This window comes from Trematomus bernacchii, unplaced genomic scaffold (assembly GCF_902827165.1).
Source record: "Trematomus bernacchii unplaced genomic scaffold, fTreBer1.1, whole genome shotgun sequence".
NCBI lineage: Eukaryota > Metazoa > Chordata > Actinopteri > Perciformes > Nototheniidae > Trematomus > Trematomus bernacchii.
Genome location: NW_022987402.1, coordinates 464273 through 482897, shown reverse-complemented (window position 1 = coordinate 482897; position 18625 = coordinate 464273).

Here is an 18625-nt window from a genome sequence, read left to right as displayed (position 1 = left end):
TTAGGCTAGCAATAACGTGTTTATAATTGCAATCTTATACGGGTATTCTGCTACGTTCGGTCATACATTGTAACTTGCATGAATACATTGTTTTGCGCTAGCATGTATAGCTAGCCTCGTTAGCTATACATGCAGTATGTACATGTACTGTCACAATGTACGGAAAATCACCCGGAGTATACTGTATGAGTATTCCGTGTGTGTGACTGCAGACATTCTCCTGCCATGACAAACATGTAAGGCCATCTGCTGACATTGTAGTTGATATATTTAAACGCTAGCAACGTAGCATAACACAAGTGTTTTTCCGAGCAAACCCATGTCTAGCTCCGTTGGTTAGATCGGTAGCATACACGCTACGCCAGCTATAATGTAATTACGTTTCGCGACTGACCGCATGGCAAATCACCCGGAGTATACTGTCAATAGGTATTTTGTGTGTGAATGCAGACATTCTCCTGCTATGAGATACATGTATGCAAGGCCATCTGCTGATATTAGAGTTGATATATAGAAACGTTAGCAACTTAGTTAGCACAGTTAGCACTGTGTCAATGGCTTAGCAGTCCGACACAGTTTACACATTTAAACAGTCTTGTTTGATAAATACACAAATAACAATGCAAACTTACAGGTTGTGTACCCGAATCTTCCCCTGCTCCAAACGGTCCAAACAAACTAGGAATAGCATCGTCCTTCAGTTTCAAATGCTGTGCATATCCGGCCTCAAACTGGGCAATGTTTTGGAAGCTTTCGTCTGTGAAATGCCGGTTCTTCGAACCTCTGAAGGAACAGTGTTGAAAAGAAATTTCAACCACTGACTTCGTCGTGGTTCTTCCGTCGGTAGGACAAACAGCTCAGATTTCTCCTCACATTTCAGGAAACAGGTCCTTGGCAGTGGCATGACTGGATCGATTGTGAACTGAACCAGAGCTTCCAACAGTAAATGTTAGGCTGGCAGAGGGTGCGGCCAGCGCCGCTGGGTGTGGCCATAGCTCTTCGGGATTGTTCCATTTCGTTCCGGGTACCGCATGACATCATGCGGTACCCGGAAGAATTAAATGGGCAGTAACGTATCTCCAACGAGGCGTTTTGGGGAGGTATTTTCTGTGTTAGAGTTTTACTCGCTTCAGGGTGTACTTTGAGGGTTTTGACTCTGCACACCGTTTACATGCATAAAAACCTTCATAACACACAAGGGGATGGGTAATAACCGGAAAAGCATGACATGGGAGCTTTAACTACAAGATCTGAGTACTTCTCCCACCTCTGCGCACCTGATGTGATAACGTTACTCGTAATTGGCGCAACAGAGCTACGAGTTAAGGAAGTCGAAAATTGTGCATTTCTCCGATTGAATATGACGCCTTTTGGCCGGCTGTTTGGACAGACTACTCTACTCGTGTCAACGCGCTTACGCCATAACACTAATGGCAAACGAGCTTTTCCCACATCGAGCCTTGTAGAGTGTCTCTATACTCTCTGAACGCACCGTCCCCGGACCCCGGCAGATCTCTGTGTCCGCTGCAGCATGTCTGTTAGGCCCAGCCCCCGCACACAGAGAGGAGATCGCTCTTCTGGAGTGAAGAGAGCGGAAATAATGATATTGCAAGTTAGAAACGTAAGATGCACTTTGACGGGGAAAATATGCTGCATTTTGAATGTCCGATAGTCCACCATTAACACCTTAGTCCCGTCTCGTCTCGTCAACGAAAACTAAATATACATTTCGTCATAGTTTTCGTTATCAAGAATCTATTTTTAGCTCGTCATCGTCTCGTCTTAGTCATATAAAAAAGGTCGTTGACGAACATTTTTCGTCATAGTTTTCGTTGACGAAATTAACACTGGTGGCGATCTGTTGTTATTAGCATCTGGTTAGCTAGCTATGCTAACGAATTTAAAGAGCTTTTCTACAACCAGGTGGAAGAGAGCTCTCTCCTTAGAGGCTCAAATAACCTCAGCTCAGTGAGGTTAAGGCACACCTTGATATTGTCATTATAGTTATTAATGAGACATTAGAGACTAAATGAAAACCAGGTATAAAATACTATATGACAGTAACAAAAAAGTTGTTAACAATAACAAGAATAGAGTTTAAAAGGTGAGTGATTTGTAAAATGTCCAAAAAGAAAAATCTGATTACAGTTCTGTTTCATATGGGTGTTGAAATATGTATCCATAGATCTCTTCTTTTTGCTCTCAAAGTGCACCAGATTGATGCTTTTAACTTCAATATTTAAAAAAAAATCTTCCCGGGGGAGCATGCCCCCGGACCCCCCTAGAGGAGGTTAGGTCCCCTCCCCACACTTAAATCATGTCCACATGGATAGGATACTAAATACATTTGCACACATCTTGTGTCCATATCTTTCTGTTTTGGTGGTCATGCCACAACTGTGCACATGCATGCATTGCATACGCGAGTCATGGTAAGATATCTGGATTAAGAGGTTGCTTTTTCTTTGCACAGCATTAAAGAAAGGCGAAATGAATACATACCTTATGCACATTACAAAAAAGGGCTATAAGAGTTATCAATAATGTTGGATACCTTGAACACACTAATGTATTATTTTTGAAGTCACACATATTGAAGTTCACTGATCTGGTTAAATTTAAAACGGCACAAATCATGTACAGAGCAAGACATAATCTACTTCCTAGGAAATTAAAAACATTGTTCATAGACCGAGAGGGTGGGTATCATTTGAGAGGAAATCTACATTTTAAACAACTCAAGGTCAGAACAACTCTGAGAAGTATGAGTATAAAAATCTGTGGGGTGATTTTATGGAATGGTTTGGAGCAGGAGTTAAAACAAAGCACAAGCATAATTCAGTTTAAAAGGATGTACAGAAACACTTTTTTGGAAAACTATGAGAATGAAGAGAGGTGGTTGAAGATGAGAAATTATTGTATATGTATGTATAAATGTAAGTAGGAATAACTTGCATAATGACTTAAAGGAAAATCATTGATCAAGTAAGGGGTGGGAGTTAATAAGCATTTGCTTCCTCCTACTCCCTTTCGGACACATGATTTTTTTAAATTATTATTATTATTATTAATATGAAGACTTTTTTTGTTGAATATATAAATATTATCGTGAATGTGGATAAATACTGTATTTTAACAATACGGTATTCTGTTTTTCACATTTGTTATTTGTTATTTTTTAAATCTGTTCGAAATAAAGATTGAAATGAAATGAAATGAATGAATGGGCTGTGATTTTAGTATTTTTAAGCAGAGGTTGAGTTCAATAATTTGTACGGCCCTCGGAGGATGTTGTAAAAATTGAAAGGAAAAAGGTTCCCCACCCCTGGTGTAAATAATAATAAAAACCCTTGATTTATAACTTAACATCTCTGTCTCCTATTGATCTGAGTATATTATAAAGAATAGCCAGTTAATTGAAGCATTATAGCACAGGCCTTTGTCAGATGGTATATTACGCTGTTTTTTTTCTGCTTCGAATAGTTCTCTCTTTTTTCACTATACGTGTGTTTGCATCCCTGAGTATGAAGATGTGAACATCAATGCAATTAAAGCCAGGTCATCCTCCTGGCGCCGGCCCGTCACACGTTTCATTTAAAACAAGTAGCAGTCGGTGGTCCGGCTGAACGTGTGAGAGACGCTCCACATTAGTGGCCCTATCCTCAGAGGCCTTTGTCATTATACTCGAGGAGGCAGGTTTCCCAAGAAGGCAATTATTCATTAAATGAGTGTGGAAATGAGGTTCCTGTGGTTGTGTACTGATGAATTACAGTGGCCAATGATATGCACGGTAATTAAAGATTTCAGCTCCTCGCTGTGCCGTGAGCATAAATCACATTTGCAAAGACATCAGCCAGAATCTACGAAGCACCCCCCCTCAATACAGCCGAGGAGTTGTTTCAACTTAAACCTTTATCACAAAGACTTTTCTTCAAGCTAACACGTTTACCGGCAGTAGAAATGTTCCACATTGCAATTCATGGGAAGGTTTACATCAAACATCTCAGTAGAAATCTTAATAACTGAGTCAAAAGTCTGTGTACCTTCGTTTCAATTGTTTTTCTTTCTTGAACGAGTAAACGGAAAAGCTATAAAATCGTTTCTCTTTTTTAAACCAGTAGACGGAAAAGCGCCTGCAATGCTTTATGTTTTTTGCTTTTTGTCTGACTATGGTCAAATGATCATTGGAGTGAGGAGCGGGGCGAAACTGTCGGAAGTTATTTCAAAACAAATACTTTAACACACACTTTAACACACTTTTCATGTGGTCTCCTGCTGCTACCTCATTACTTTATATATCCACTTGTGTTTTTTTCACGTGACATACAAATAAAAAACTATTGATTATTCTTCTGATTTTGACACTGAAGACCCCCTGGTTCTCAAAAACCTTTAGGGTTGTCAGCCAACAAGCTCAAAAACATCATATTGGAAAAGATTTGCCTGTTTTTAAAAGAACCAAAGTTCTTGAGCATAAATCTTATCTGGTGTTTTTCAGCTTTTTGACAAATAAAGTTCCTCCCTCACTTTTGAGAATTCTCTGAAATTACTTAAGGTGAATCACTTAAGATAAAGTAATACCTGATAAAAATGGGATAACAACACATGGGACAGTGTGGCAAATAATACTGTTAAGTCGTAATACCACCAAAAAAGTGGTAGGGGTTTACAGTGAAAGGGAATTGAATTATATAAAAAGAATAATCCCCTAATGTATGCAGATTGACAACTGAAACGTTGTTTTTGCAGTCCTTCTTGTACTAAAAACGTGCATATATTTTTGAACAAATTACTTGATTTTCAGTTGGGTTTGCTGTGTTTTTAATATATATATCTATATATTCGGAGAATGTTCTTTTGCTATTTGAAATATAGAGCCGGTATTCCATGAGCATAAAGACAAAGGGAAGGAAAATGCCAGACTGGCCGCACCTGTATCTCTACATTTAAGTTGCACTAAAATAAATGATGAAGTTGGTTTGAATACAAGTATTAGGTATCAATACCCATTTTGATTGAATCCTGATCTGGTCAATGTGTGTATTTGAGGAATGGTTGTTATTGTATTGATGTTACCCAGTCACTCAGTTTGAAATGTTTCTATATGCCTTGGCTGAATGTTAAAGGTCTCCTATGATACTATTTATCAAAAATATATTACAGGTCTCAGATATATACAGAACCTGTCTCTGGAGTGTTTTAGATGAAACACCAAACAGATCATTGTAGCATCCCATAAACCCCTCTGTTTCAAAGTGCTGATTCTGTAGCTTTAAATCAGGGATGGGCAACTTGGATGATGGTGGGGGCCACATAATTGATGTACTGGCCACCAGGGGGCTGATTGATTCACGTGTAACACACACACACACACACAAATTCCATGTGTTGTATGTAATTATTAACAAATATACTAAGTCTGACATCTTCATTAACATTTTACAATCTTTCAGGGAACATCCTCTTATAAGCTCACTAAACAAATATCAGTTCACAGAAATGTTATTTAATTTTTACAAGTGGCATGTTTGTATTGAATAGGTTATTTAACAGTGGAATAAAACTATTTTAAACTATTGGAAAGCACGGAAAATGTGTGTACATTAAGATTAACCATGAAGTCATGAACACTAACCCAGACATTAGTTGTCTAACTTGAACCTAAGACACTTGTAGCCTGTCTCTGCTGACGCACAATAAGGGGAATGTCAACACAGACACCTGTCAACCCGCACTCTGCTGTTCCTCAGCGCTGCTCCCCCTCCCTCCCGCTGAAATTATGAATGAAAAGCATATAGTAATCATAGATAACACGGCAGGGTCCGTGACAGTTTGTTTTCATCTGATTTCAAATAAACAAAGTCTTGGTTTTTAGAATATTAAACTTGTTTCGCCAAATTCAGATGATAAATACAACTTTGAAGCTTGTAAAGGCATAATTACAAGCGGCAACTTAACGTCACAGCAGGCATAACAACAGCCGGTGTTTCTTGTGAGTGTTTCCCCGGGAAACAAACACAATACACACAAACGCGTCACAGATTATTTTGCGGTATTTTAAATCATGTACGCAGCTTGCGACGTAACTAGGAGTCTAGTGGACGGTATCAGTACTACAAGTAAAAAAAATTAAACAATTATTTTTTTAAATTAATTACATTGTTTATAAATGTATCTGAGGGCCGCATGCGGCCCCCTGGCCGCCATTTGCCCATCCCTGCTTTAAATGCTAATGAGCTACTGCTGGCCACGCCCCCTCTAGTTGGAGATTCAGGTGATATGGTAGACGGGCGTTACATTGGTTGACATCACAAAGTGGCCAAACTCTGATCAGCTCATTTTCAAACAGGTTTTTATATATATGGATCAGGACAAAAAGGGAGCTAATCTTTTTTCCTGAAACTTTCAGAGTCTCTTAACACAGAAGGGACACATGTTTGTGTATAAAATACATGAAGTAGAATCAAACTAACTACATGGCACTTTGCTGAGGGGCAATGCTAAAGGGATTATTGCATAATTTCAATAAATAGTGTGTCATTAGAAAAAGCTCATCACTTTGAACTGTGCAGAGTTCAAACACTTTAAACAAAGCATTGCCTTAAGCAGTTACTGTTGTGATCAGAGTATAGAGTATGTGTGTAAAGAGATATGCAGCTAAACACGAGTTCTTCAAGATTATTCAGACATAAAGGATGTTTGCTGGCAGTGGTTGGGATGGTAACTGTCTCTAGAGGACTTCATGTACAGATTTCTACGCATTGTTGGAGTAATGATGTCTTTGCTGCTTCCAGTACACGGGGGTATACAGTACAAAGACAGAGGGATCCCAGGATACATGAAAGCTTAAGAAAATACATCATGTTGAAATGATGTCTAATAGTGACTCGAAATGTAATCAAAGTAATACTTATCAATCAATGAGAGGCGACATGTGGAGTTAAAAACAGAAGTGTTTCCTTTATAATGAACTCACATACTTAGATTTGACTTGTTTACATTTCAGACAAAGTTAAAGGTGGGGTAGGTAAGTTTGAGAAACCGGCTCGAGATACACTTTTTGTTATATTCCATGGAATGCTCTTAACATCCCGATAGCAATGAATATCTGAAGTGCTTTGACAAAAAATCCATAAAAAAATGTCATCTGTGGAAGCCGTAATACTGTAAAAAGCACGACCAATCATTTTAGCCGGCCCGGCTAAAATAACTGGATGGCCTACCTGCCTGTCAGCCTTCCATCTGTGCACAAACTTATCTCGTGCCCTCATTGGTCATGTGCGCGTTCGTGTGTGTTGGAGGAGGGGCTCTGTAAGGAAGTGGCAGATTTGTTCCGGCTGTGTATTTTCAAATTCTAGCGCATTCGAGCTGGTTTCTCCAAAATTACCTACTCCACCTTTAATTTCCACAGTCTCTGTCAATCCACGTTTTCAGTGCTTGCCATTGTTTAATTAAGAGGAGGTGTGCAACACACTCCGGCTGGATGGAGGAACCCTCCGCTGGGATTCCTTGGTTTGAGAGCCTGCGTGGGCGGAGGAGAGGAGATAGGCCTGCCAGAGAAACGTACAGCACTCCTCCAACACTGCACGCCCCGAGGGAGTTAAGGCAAAGAATTCCTTCTGGATTTTCTCTTTCGTTCTCTTGCTCTCTCGCTTTCTTGTCAGCCCCCCCCCCCTCCCTGTCCCTCTCCTTCTCATTTGGTTGTGATAATTCATCATGGAATATCAAAGCCATTCAAAGCTCCAGCACATAAATGAAGGATCGGAGCCCGTGTATAATTGGTTTGCATGAAGTGCCACCATCTCTTTTGAACCCTCTTGACTTTCTGTCCCTAGCACAAGTATGATAAGGAGAAAAGAACCCCCCTGCAGACACAGAGGTCATGACGACTGCGAGAGGACATGGAAGCCAACACTCACTGAATTACAAGCTTTTCATTTGCTCTCATCCCTTCAACTGTTTTAGAAACATGAATTCACACGTCATCCTTTTGAACACAGCAGAGGAGATTCAATCAGAAAGGGGCTCTTCTGATCAGCCTATATGTTCAGAACTGTGAATAAAATATTGTACCTTACACTATGAATAATCCCCACCAACTCCAGAGAACAACCCTCCTCCTCACAGATCAATTCTCTGCATTTACACATTACACATTGAAACACTGGTATAATAAGGATACTGATGAGTGTAGCTTAAAGAAGCAAGGTTGTAGTAAGTAAGAGAGAAAATCCCCCAAAACGCATAAAAAGACAAAATCAGTATCTTATTCAACCCTTAGTTAATTGGGTCGGTTCAACTGAGTTTGGAAACTTTTTGCAAGGGAGACCTTGCTACGACTGCAGCATAAAAAGTTTGTTTGTGTGTGTGTGTGTGTGTGTTTGTGTGTGTGTGTGTACTTTTAATCACAATAAAGACGCGTTAGAGTTTCTTGATCTTCGGCGACTGCAAAGCGCCCCTGGCTCCGAACACCATCTGTGACTTTGGCCAGACACTTCCTGTTGCCTGGCACCCTCACACAGCTGACACACACAGCACCGCTGCAGACACACTTCCAGTTGAGATCCGACAGTCATCTCCAGCCAGCAGCGGGCCCCTTCCTTCCTCCCTCAGAGTGCCGAGGAGGGGGAGACTGAGCCTGCCTTCAGGTTTAACAGAGCTGTGGAGATGAGAGAGGGTCTCAATGTACCGTGGCATCTGCTCCTTCAGACAGCAGCATCAGCTTCTGCAGCCAATAGAGCATCCTCTCCTCTCATTCTGACAGACAGGTGCCCATCAGCGACCATTAGGACTGCACTCTGAACCAACCGGACCTGCCGAATTCACTTTTTAAACAAATATTATGACTTTAATGTTCTGTAATTACCTTCTTCTTATTGGCAAGGACAAGATGGTGAAGAGATGGCAAATATATAGTTAAGCTATAATTAGACTATACAAACATGAAGAGTTAAATAAAGAATAAAACATATTTAAAAAACTGAAAACAGAAAAGAGGAGACAGTTATTGACTGCACCTGCCCTACAGCCTGAGCGCAGCCAGGAGGACTGAAGGTAACTTATAAATGACAACCACAGGTTTTTGAAAATACTAGAATAGGTACTATTCTTTGACTCAGTTTAACCTAAAATGCCCAGCCTTTCAGTCCACCAAAACTAAGAACAAGGTCAACTTTGACATAGGACTTAAAAATAAGTGCTGTCAATTTAACACAACATTAAGGTTATTAATGACAAAGTATTGTACAAATCAGGAAATAACTGCAAATGAAAGAATAAGTATATCAGAATCAGAAGCTAAAGACTGGTCATATATCAGAATAAATTGGTTTTTAGATTTGCATTGAAATTGAGAGGCTAATTTAAAAACAAATCAACTGTATTCACAAAGGTGCAATAAAGACTTTACAAAAGTTTCAAGTCACACAAGCAGCTCTGTGAAGCAGGCAGTTTGAGCTAAATGCTAACATCAGCATGCTAACATGCTTACAAGGACGACGATTTGTTTACCAAGTTCACGTCTTGGTTCTGCTTGCTTGGAAGGCTTGGAAGAATACTTGTAAAAGCAGCTTACCAACTGAAATACATTGCTAGACTGCTACTGAGTAAATGTTAAATACATCTCTGTTGGATTTTGGTGGGCTACCTGAGAGCGCACCTGAGCAGATTTGTTCTAGAGTATTTGACTAATTAAGATTTTGATCTGATGACTAACTGAAGGATCACCAGAGATATAACAGTTCATCTTGGAACATGACCATGCATGTCTTATACAACTCCCTGGAAATACAGCTAACAGCTGTGGTGGAAATTCCACACTTAATCACCTTCTGGTAAGAAAACAACAAATATACAAGCTTAAACCAAAGTTGTGTTATTTAATAAAGAGTTATAGCATTTAACAGAATCAATCTTATTTCCAGCTTGAAAGGGCAGAGTCCTGCTCTAGCAAATAGTACCAAGATCTGAACAAGTTACACAGAAAAGCAATGACTTTATACAGGAAAGAGACGCAGGAAGAGGATTCATTCAGCTAGGTAATTTACATTACAGTCTAAAGGTCCCCTTTTATACTGTTTTTCATCAATATATAGGTCAGATATATACAGAGCCTGTCTCTGATTGGCTGAAACACCAAACAGATCATTGCAGCATCCCATAAACCCCTCTGTTTCAGCCCTGTTTCCAAAGTGCTGATTCTCTGTCTGTTACTTTAGATGAAAATAAGGAGATTCAGGTGATAAGGTGGGGGGGGGGTTACCTTGGTTGCTGATTGGCTAATGGTTACACAAGACAAAAAATCGTTATGACATCATAAAGCGGCCAAAATCTGATCAGCTCATTTTCAGACATGCTTACTAGTGAACCCTGCTTTTGCAGCGCACTAGTTAACTTGTAAGACTTTTAGTGTCACTAGTACGGTCAGAGGGTCACTAGTTCATCAAAAAGCCTACTTGGGACTTTGGTGCTACTAGTGCTGCTCTTGGCGTCACTAGTAAGGCTTATGGGCTAACTAGTCAGACGAAAGGGCCACTAGTTGCTGAAAAAGAGTGACTAGTATAATGTTTTATTTAACTAGTAAAGCAGAGTGCCAAACTAGTTTGACCATACATCTGTTTGTCTAACAAGTTAAACTAGTGTAGGCAGCTGCCGTCTGATATCAAGGATATGGAATAAATACTCAGAGAACATTTAGTAGTTAGGAAACCTATATGTATTGACTTATTATAAATTCCCATGAGAACAGCTGTTGAACTATTTTAGTCTGCATAGAAGTGGTGGACTGACAGACTGACTGACTGACTGACCAACCTTGCCATCCCTAGAGCATGGAAGGACTGAAAACGAATTTATTAATAAAATGCAGAAGCACGGCAACACACAAACAAGCACCATCATTTACCTTAATTTGCTAAGTTATCAATTGGAATACAAATTGTCCAATTTGTTACATAATAGTACTATAATGGGAAAGGTGTTGCATGTTTGCCAGGTATATTGAAACCTACTTCCTTTAAGAAGTCACCATGGGCCACTACAAGTATACAAGCGTTTATATATAATAATGGGATTGATAATAGTTGTTTGGTTCCGGGCTCTTAGCACAGCACACTGCATGCTGTGGACCGCATATCCAAAACATGGAGAGAAGCTGCGGTTTGTTTGCTTTTCTGTGTTGGTTCATTATTGTGATTCCTGGGACACATCCTGTTGAGCCAGGCGTTGGCAATTCGGAGACAGTAAACCATGAGCGGCTTTTCCAGTGACTCGTTTTGCTTTCTGTGTTCAGCCGAGCTGCCACTGTGTGTTGGTGTTTGTGAGAAAGAGGGGTGTGCTGTCATGCTTACAGGTGCTTACCATGCAGCGCCCCATATGAGAGCCGGCGTGCCGTGGAAATCAGGGTCATTAATGTTTCAGAGCGGCAGCTGGCTGACAACACTCTGCTGATGAACAAACAGGCTGCTTGGAGCATCAGAGAGGCTCCCCCACAGCCTCATAATCTGAAGAGATAGTGTACAAAGGGTTAGTGTGTGGGGGTGGGATTTACCGTTAATTAGCTGCTGTCATGTTGTACAGGGTTTCACTGAAATGCATATTCCTCCAGACAACAGTGCTCAATTAAATTGTGTCTCTTGGACAATCCATGATATGATTTATGTACGTGCTTTAAGCTAAATGACATGAATACATGAAGCAAACTGTGTTTAAAACGTTAAAGTATTAAACTAAATGGATATTCTAAGTTATTTATGTAAGACACAAAGGCATTAAGACAAGATATAAAAGTGCAACAAGTTGAAGTTATAAGCAAGATGAACATCTGGACAAAACATAAGTTGTTACGTTTCGGTGGGATAACATACGGTAGCTTCTATGTGTCATGAGACGACTAAACGTTGTCATGTCAACACGAGTCAGCAGTTAGCTTAGCCATAGGAACATGTAGTCATGTGACCGTGCTGTAGTTCCTTTATAGACAAACATTAGCTTTACTTAAGAAAGAATAAAGTGGTTTTAATATGTGGAGATTATCCTGCTGAACTAAACATGTAAGTATCATAAAAGTGTGTTTGCCACAGAGATTATTTTCTGCAATATACCAAAAGTCATCACTGTATTGCCAGGTGAAAACTTCTGATGAAACTCTGAATCATGTACATGTGTGAGCATGTCTGACGCACCAGTGTGTCTCCTTAGAGCCCCCACCCCCCACAGCATAAACCAGCGCTGCCTCCAAATAGAGTTGTAGAAACACGAGAATCCAGGGCTTAAAGAACAAAAGAAGAGGCCAAGTTCGAGAGAGTCAGCGAGATTAGAGCCGTCAATCCCGGCATCGAGGCCTCCTTATGGGATCAACCATAAAGTTGTAATCGAGGCGAAATAACTTTTTCTAGTCCACTGCCGCACTCTGCCGCCCTACACTCTCCCCCTCCCAGCAGCACCAGGCCTGGGTTGAGATTTAGGCGGGGTGAGCGGGTGGGTAAGTGCGGCGTTGGAGAACTTTCCCTGAACTCTTCCCGGCTTTGTTTCTTCTCCTTTCATCCGGGGTCACTGTCAGTGGAGGTTTATCTTGTTAAAAGCCCTGAGATGAAACAGGACTATTGCTGCTGAACACTAAAGGCCTGGCACACACCTCACAGTTTCTCTTTGTGCTAAATATGACTCATTTAGTCTGGAGGGGAGTAAGCTGACCACATATACCTGATTCATTCACTTGTGGCTGGGAAAATCCACAAAGCATGAAATTGCAAGGAATAAAATGGATTGTGCAAAGAGTTAAATAAGAATCGCTGCCACAAGGCAATACAAAGGAAAACTATTATGATTGTGCAGCTTGCGATATACTGTAGAGCAGCAAGTCACACTGGGAGGAAATGTGTCCGCCGTGCCTTCCTGAACACAGAGGCATACCTCCAGACATGTTGTATCAGGCAGATAAAGACACTGTCAGGAAACAAAGACGCTGACAAAACAGACAAAAGACACATTTGTTGGCTTCTGATTGCCACCAAACATCTGACAGTTATTAAAATGACTTGCTTTCATGAAAAGCTTGTGACTTCTCCCTGCAGTGTTATTTGGTTAATGCCAATCTCCTCGCACCATTGTTGTTCAGCTGGTTTTATGAGAGCCAATCCATCCCGGCTGCACAGATAGAGCAGCTGAGCAGTGGCAGACACAATGTGAGAGCAGAGGACTGGAACCAGGCTGCATCTGCTGCTCAGGTAGAGGACTCTGATGGCTCTCTCAGCCTCCATTGCTCTGCTCTGTTGTAGATGTCATTCTCTTCTGCTTTTACACTTTTCAACCAGTTATTAGCTTCCCAATAGAATGAGAAATGTGTGTCAGCGGGCAGACAATGAAGAGGCAGCTGTGAGGAAAACCGATTTCTACAGACATTATGCAGATACGTCCTCTTTAATCTGGCTGGAGCACAATAATGCTTTCCTCAACGAAACGTGTGCTCATATAAATCATTGTGGTCAAAAATGACCATTAATGTTGTGACATCTTCAGCTCTTTGTTTAACAAAGGATTGGTTAGCAATTTCATACAACATGTTCAGTAAATGTTTATTGGCCAAACTTTGAAACTCCATGCTTCACAGACTTTGTTTATATTTCTTTCCCACCAGTAATAGGGTCAAATGATTCTGTTTCTTCAAATAGAAGTATCACTGGCGGTTCCATTGGTTCTGTGTGAGTTGCTGTTGTCAGGGAATGGAGAAGTGGAAAGCTCTCTCATGAGCGGGCGGCCGACCTCGGCTGACCCTGTTTCTGTTATCTTTTTACATAAGACAAGATAAGACTTGTGCCAGAGTTACAAAAGATACAATAAACACTGCAGCATAATAATAATAGTAACAATTATAATAATACAACTTTACACTAACAGTGCAGTTAAAAAATAACTACAAGAAACATAGAAGGTAAAATAATTAATGTAAAAAAACTGTACAGTGAGGATTGTACACGAGTGCTTTAGACAACAATGTGTCCTGATGTCAGTAATGCACTGGGGAACAGTTATGCTGATTTCGTTATTAGTTTAGATCAGGGGTGTCAAACTCAAGGCCCGGGGGCCAAATCCGGCCCGCGACCTAATTTTATGTGGCCCGCAAGAGCTTGCAAAGAATATAATATACAATACAATTGGTGTAATTGTTGAATATTTACTTTCAATTATTTGCCCTAGACTTTTGCTTTCAGGCGTAGTTATTTAGGAAGATATTACCAGAACTGATAATAATCCAATGCAGGGCCAACAATGTAATATAATACATTATTTAATATATATTATATATTTACATATGTATATTTATATATAATTAAAATTACAATCGGCCCTTTGAGTGCAACCATAATGCTGATGTGGCCCGGGATGAAATTGAGTTTGACACCCCTGGTTTAGATCTTACACTGTTCACCTGTGTCTTGCACAATTTAAAGACTGTTTACTCAAAATGAGTTTTTTTCATAACCATATTAAGACTGAGTAGATCTGTTCTTTTATCATGTATAGCCTAATTTATCAAATGTTATTTTTCTAAAAGCATGGAATAACTTTTGTCCTTTTTCTCTTTGGGTTTGTTAATTTATTTTTGTCAGTTCAAGTTATTTATCCTGAATAATGAAATGATACAAAGAAATATCAAAAATTCCCTTCGTCATCAAAATAAAACCTGGCTTTATCCAATGGAATATTCATTTTGTATGCAATTTAGCACATATTAATAACATATTGCCTAATTTACATTTCTTGTATTACACATTTAAGAAAATGTATAATACGAAAGAAAATTGTCGATAAACTGGGGTTCCATAAGGATCCACTGACATCCATCTCAGACAGTAATACAATGTTATTCCAAACAAGAGGAATGATATACCTGTTACCCAGGGCGCTCTCAGAACTCACACTTAATATTATTGCTTTCTAATAACCTAATAAAGTTATATGATATTTGTTGACATCATTATAGCCAACATTTCAGTGTTTTCAGCGTGGACAGGATGACTCCTGCTTCCTTTACCTCCTCCATAAGTAATCTAAGCTGCTGCCGGGGGGGGGTTCAGAGCTCAGGGGAACAGGAGCGATCCATCTTAGTGCTAATTAGATAGGCGTGAGTTAATTGGCGTGAGATGAGCGGACGTGACGTCAGCTGGTCTGTGTACGTGCTCAGAGATCTATTCTCATCAAATATCCCATAACTGAATATAAAGATAGCCCCCCTGAGGGCCGTCTAAACAACACTAATGGCCACAACTGTGATGCATTACTGCAGCGACCTACTGTATGATGACACTAATGTATATCCTCAGGGGGTGGGGGGTGTTCAGCACGTATCAAGCACGTACAAGTGCATTATGGTCTGAATAAAATGTCTTCTTTGTGCTTGGCAATCATCAGTCCACCAAACATGCCAATTACATGCTAAGAGTAATAGAGTGAGGCCTCATATTTATTCCATACGTTTACTGTCCTCCTCCATACCAGGGATTACAGATCCTTTAAAGGATGGAGTTGTTTCTACTTCCTGTTCTGAATATTGTGGTCCTTTTTCTTATGACAAATGTACAGACATTCTAACTTCCCCAGAAGTTAATGAAAGTCTTCATCGTCGTATCATATCCCCACATACAGTTGGCTTCACAGATGTATTCTGGGAAATCCAATAAAAAGTGCCCGACACCCAAGAATTGGAACAGACTCAAATCAGAAGGCTACACTTTAAATAATAAATGACAGCAAACACTCACACAGTTATGACTCTGATTTAGAAAACCCTATTGAAGAATAGTTCCATTTGTGTTGGACCCACATGAACCCACTGTACAATAAGAGGGCATTTATTTGTGCTAATTTGCCAGATGGATGATGTATTATATTAAAAATGCATTACCAAACCTGTCATATAATATAATCATTATTTGTATATTAAAATACATAATAAAGCAGACATTTATATCACATTTATTTATACTACTGAAATCCAAAGTGTTAGGACGAGGCCTTTTAAGATATCAGGGAATAGTCTGAGAGACGTCTTAAAGGCAGATTGTTTTAAAGTGTGTAAGGTATGAGCTTAAAACAACCATTGGGTAAAGCGGTGAAAATATTCTAAATATAATGTTCTTTAGACTGATACATTTAAGATCTAAATGGCAGCTAGGACACTTCAATACACAATTCCATAGATGCACAAAACAATACAATTATGTTTAAATAACATCAAATGATCACAACAGTGCAGTTCCCCTCTGCTCTTCTTCTTTTCTCATTTATTTTCTTTTTTAAGGACCACCACTTTAGTGCTTTGGTCATTTGGTTAGGGTCTCCCTTCACATGGCCTTCAGGCTGGTATGATTTAGCGAGAAGAGAGACTTTTGTTCCAAGGCTTTACTCCACCATTTTCACATAACTACTGTCACAAAAATGTGAACGTATCACACACTTTGATCCGTTATGACAGGTAATGCAACAGATGTTTATACAAATCTATGCTGACATTGTGCTGTTTCATTCCCTCACTGTGAGATGGGTGGAATAAAGACGTTTCTATAAGCTGCAGAGTGTTTTCCATTCTGGTCACGCCTGGATGGGATGGAGTTCTTCAGCTGAGACGTAGCAAAGTTTCAGACCGGCGTTCCCAGGCTGGGCTTAAAGGATTGTAACACAGCGAAGTGAGAAGGCTACTGTGAGTCAACACTTCTCACAGCTGCAGCCTTTACCATACGACAGACACAGAGCTATTCCTCTATCTGATGGCTTGATGAACGCACCAGAGGAATCGCATCGAAATGTCATGCAGCGGGAAAACAAATAACATGATGAGATTAGATATGTCCTTCGTTTTTGAACATTTGCTACATAATCTGCTGTGGCCTGGGAAGTTTTGGAAGACTATATAACCTGATTTACATTCACATCTTTAATCCTTTCCCCAACATGTCATTCTGACAAGACCTTTTGTAAAACCATTCAAATCAATTAAAGGAGAATTATTCTCCCAGAGAATCAATGAGCTCCATTCCCCTGGTGGACTGTGTAATTACAAAACCCTCATTAGATTATGAAACTATACAACATATGGTGAGAGGAGGAGAGGCCTTTGAAGTGCTCTTGTAATGACTGCAGTAAAAGAAGAAGAGCGAGGATTGCCTGCCGTTACTTCGTTTGATTCTGTTGAGAGAAATCAAAGCGAGGGTTTCTGTATTTCCAGCGCCCCTCCCCCAGACCCTCCCCTGACTCCTCTGAAGGGACTCAGATACCGGCCGGGAGTCTGGCACTGACCCTGCATACGTCAAAGTGTTTTGGCACGCAGAGGCCAGCGGTGTCAACGCCCTTTTGAGAATGTTTGTCGTGTTTTCAAAGGACGCCTTCAGCAGAGAAGAAGGAGGCTGGATGTTTGAAGGAAGCGCTCGCTCCTCCTGAAACATGCACCGCTTCAGGCAGCGCTCGTCTTCTGTTCTCTCTGCATCGCATTTCACACGCTTTGGAAAAGCAAACAGAGCCATTCAGCGTGACTGTGTTTGACAGACAGGCAGCCGTGTTCAGAGCAGGGTACGATACTGAAGGCAGACCCAGAGCAGAGAGTCTGTGGAGCATCTGCAGCGCTCACTGATTACACTGATGTCTTTGTTCTGGAGACATTTCTTCTCCTGTAATTTCCCTGAAGAAAAGCATTTAGAAATGTGCAATGCAACAAAAAGCATGGAAAATCCTCACCAGTGATGGGCTTCCTGAGCTGTGGGTTGAGATGCAGATTGACTCTCAGGCTGTCTGCTGGTTGGTCCCTTTATGGCACCAATATGAACATTTTTAATAAGCCTGTTTCCCAGAGCAAGGGAGGCTAATATCTCACCGGGGTCCTCGGCTGAAACATTTAAGAAGCTCTCATCTACAGCACAATTATATGTAATGAACAATGTATTCATTTATGGGAGGGTTTGTTTGTATATGGACAGGATTTATTAGCAGGCTGTGAGGACATGTATAACAGTGGTAAACCAAACGTTATTAGGCAGGTTCTGAATTCAAGAGGAGAATCTTTTTCTGTGATTTCTGAGCAGATTTGTGGGCCATGCTGTCTTTGGAAGTCAACTCATTAAAGCTACATCATGTCTGTGTGTTCAGATATGAGTTATGATTCTGAGTAGCAAACATTTTGACGCTCAATTTGGCTCAACGTGATGGTGCTGTTGTCTCATATCCAGCCAGAGATTGTTGCCAAATGCAACAATGTGTTTCTGTGATGAAGCATCCACTTGTAATTGTGGAACACTTTCAGAAGAACCAAGTTGTAAGGACTGCTCTCAAAGGATAAAAACACAGTGATCATTCACAGGATTGTTTCATTTGTTAGCGGCAGAATGATTGGACAGGTCAACAGATGGTGCTCTTGTTGCGTAGAGCAGGCTGCGATATCATTTGAAACAATTTAACAAGAAATAACAAAGCAGGGATACATCTGTGCATTTCAGAATAATGAGACCGTTTCACCGGCTGATTGACAACAAAATGCTTCACTCCTCTACACTGCATGACTCCAGGAGTCATTACAGGGTTTATACAGAATCACTGAAAACCAACTCTGGCTGGTGATTTAATAACTTTATCACCA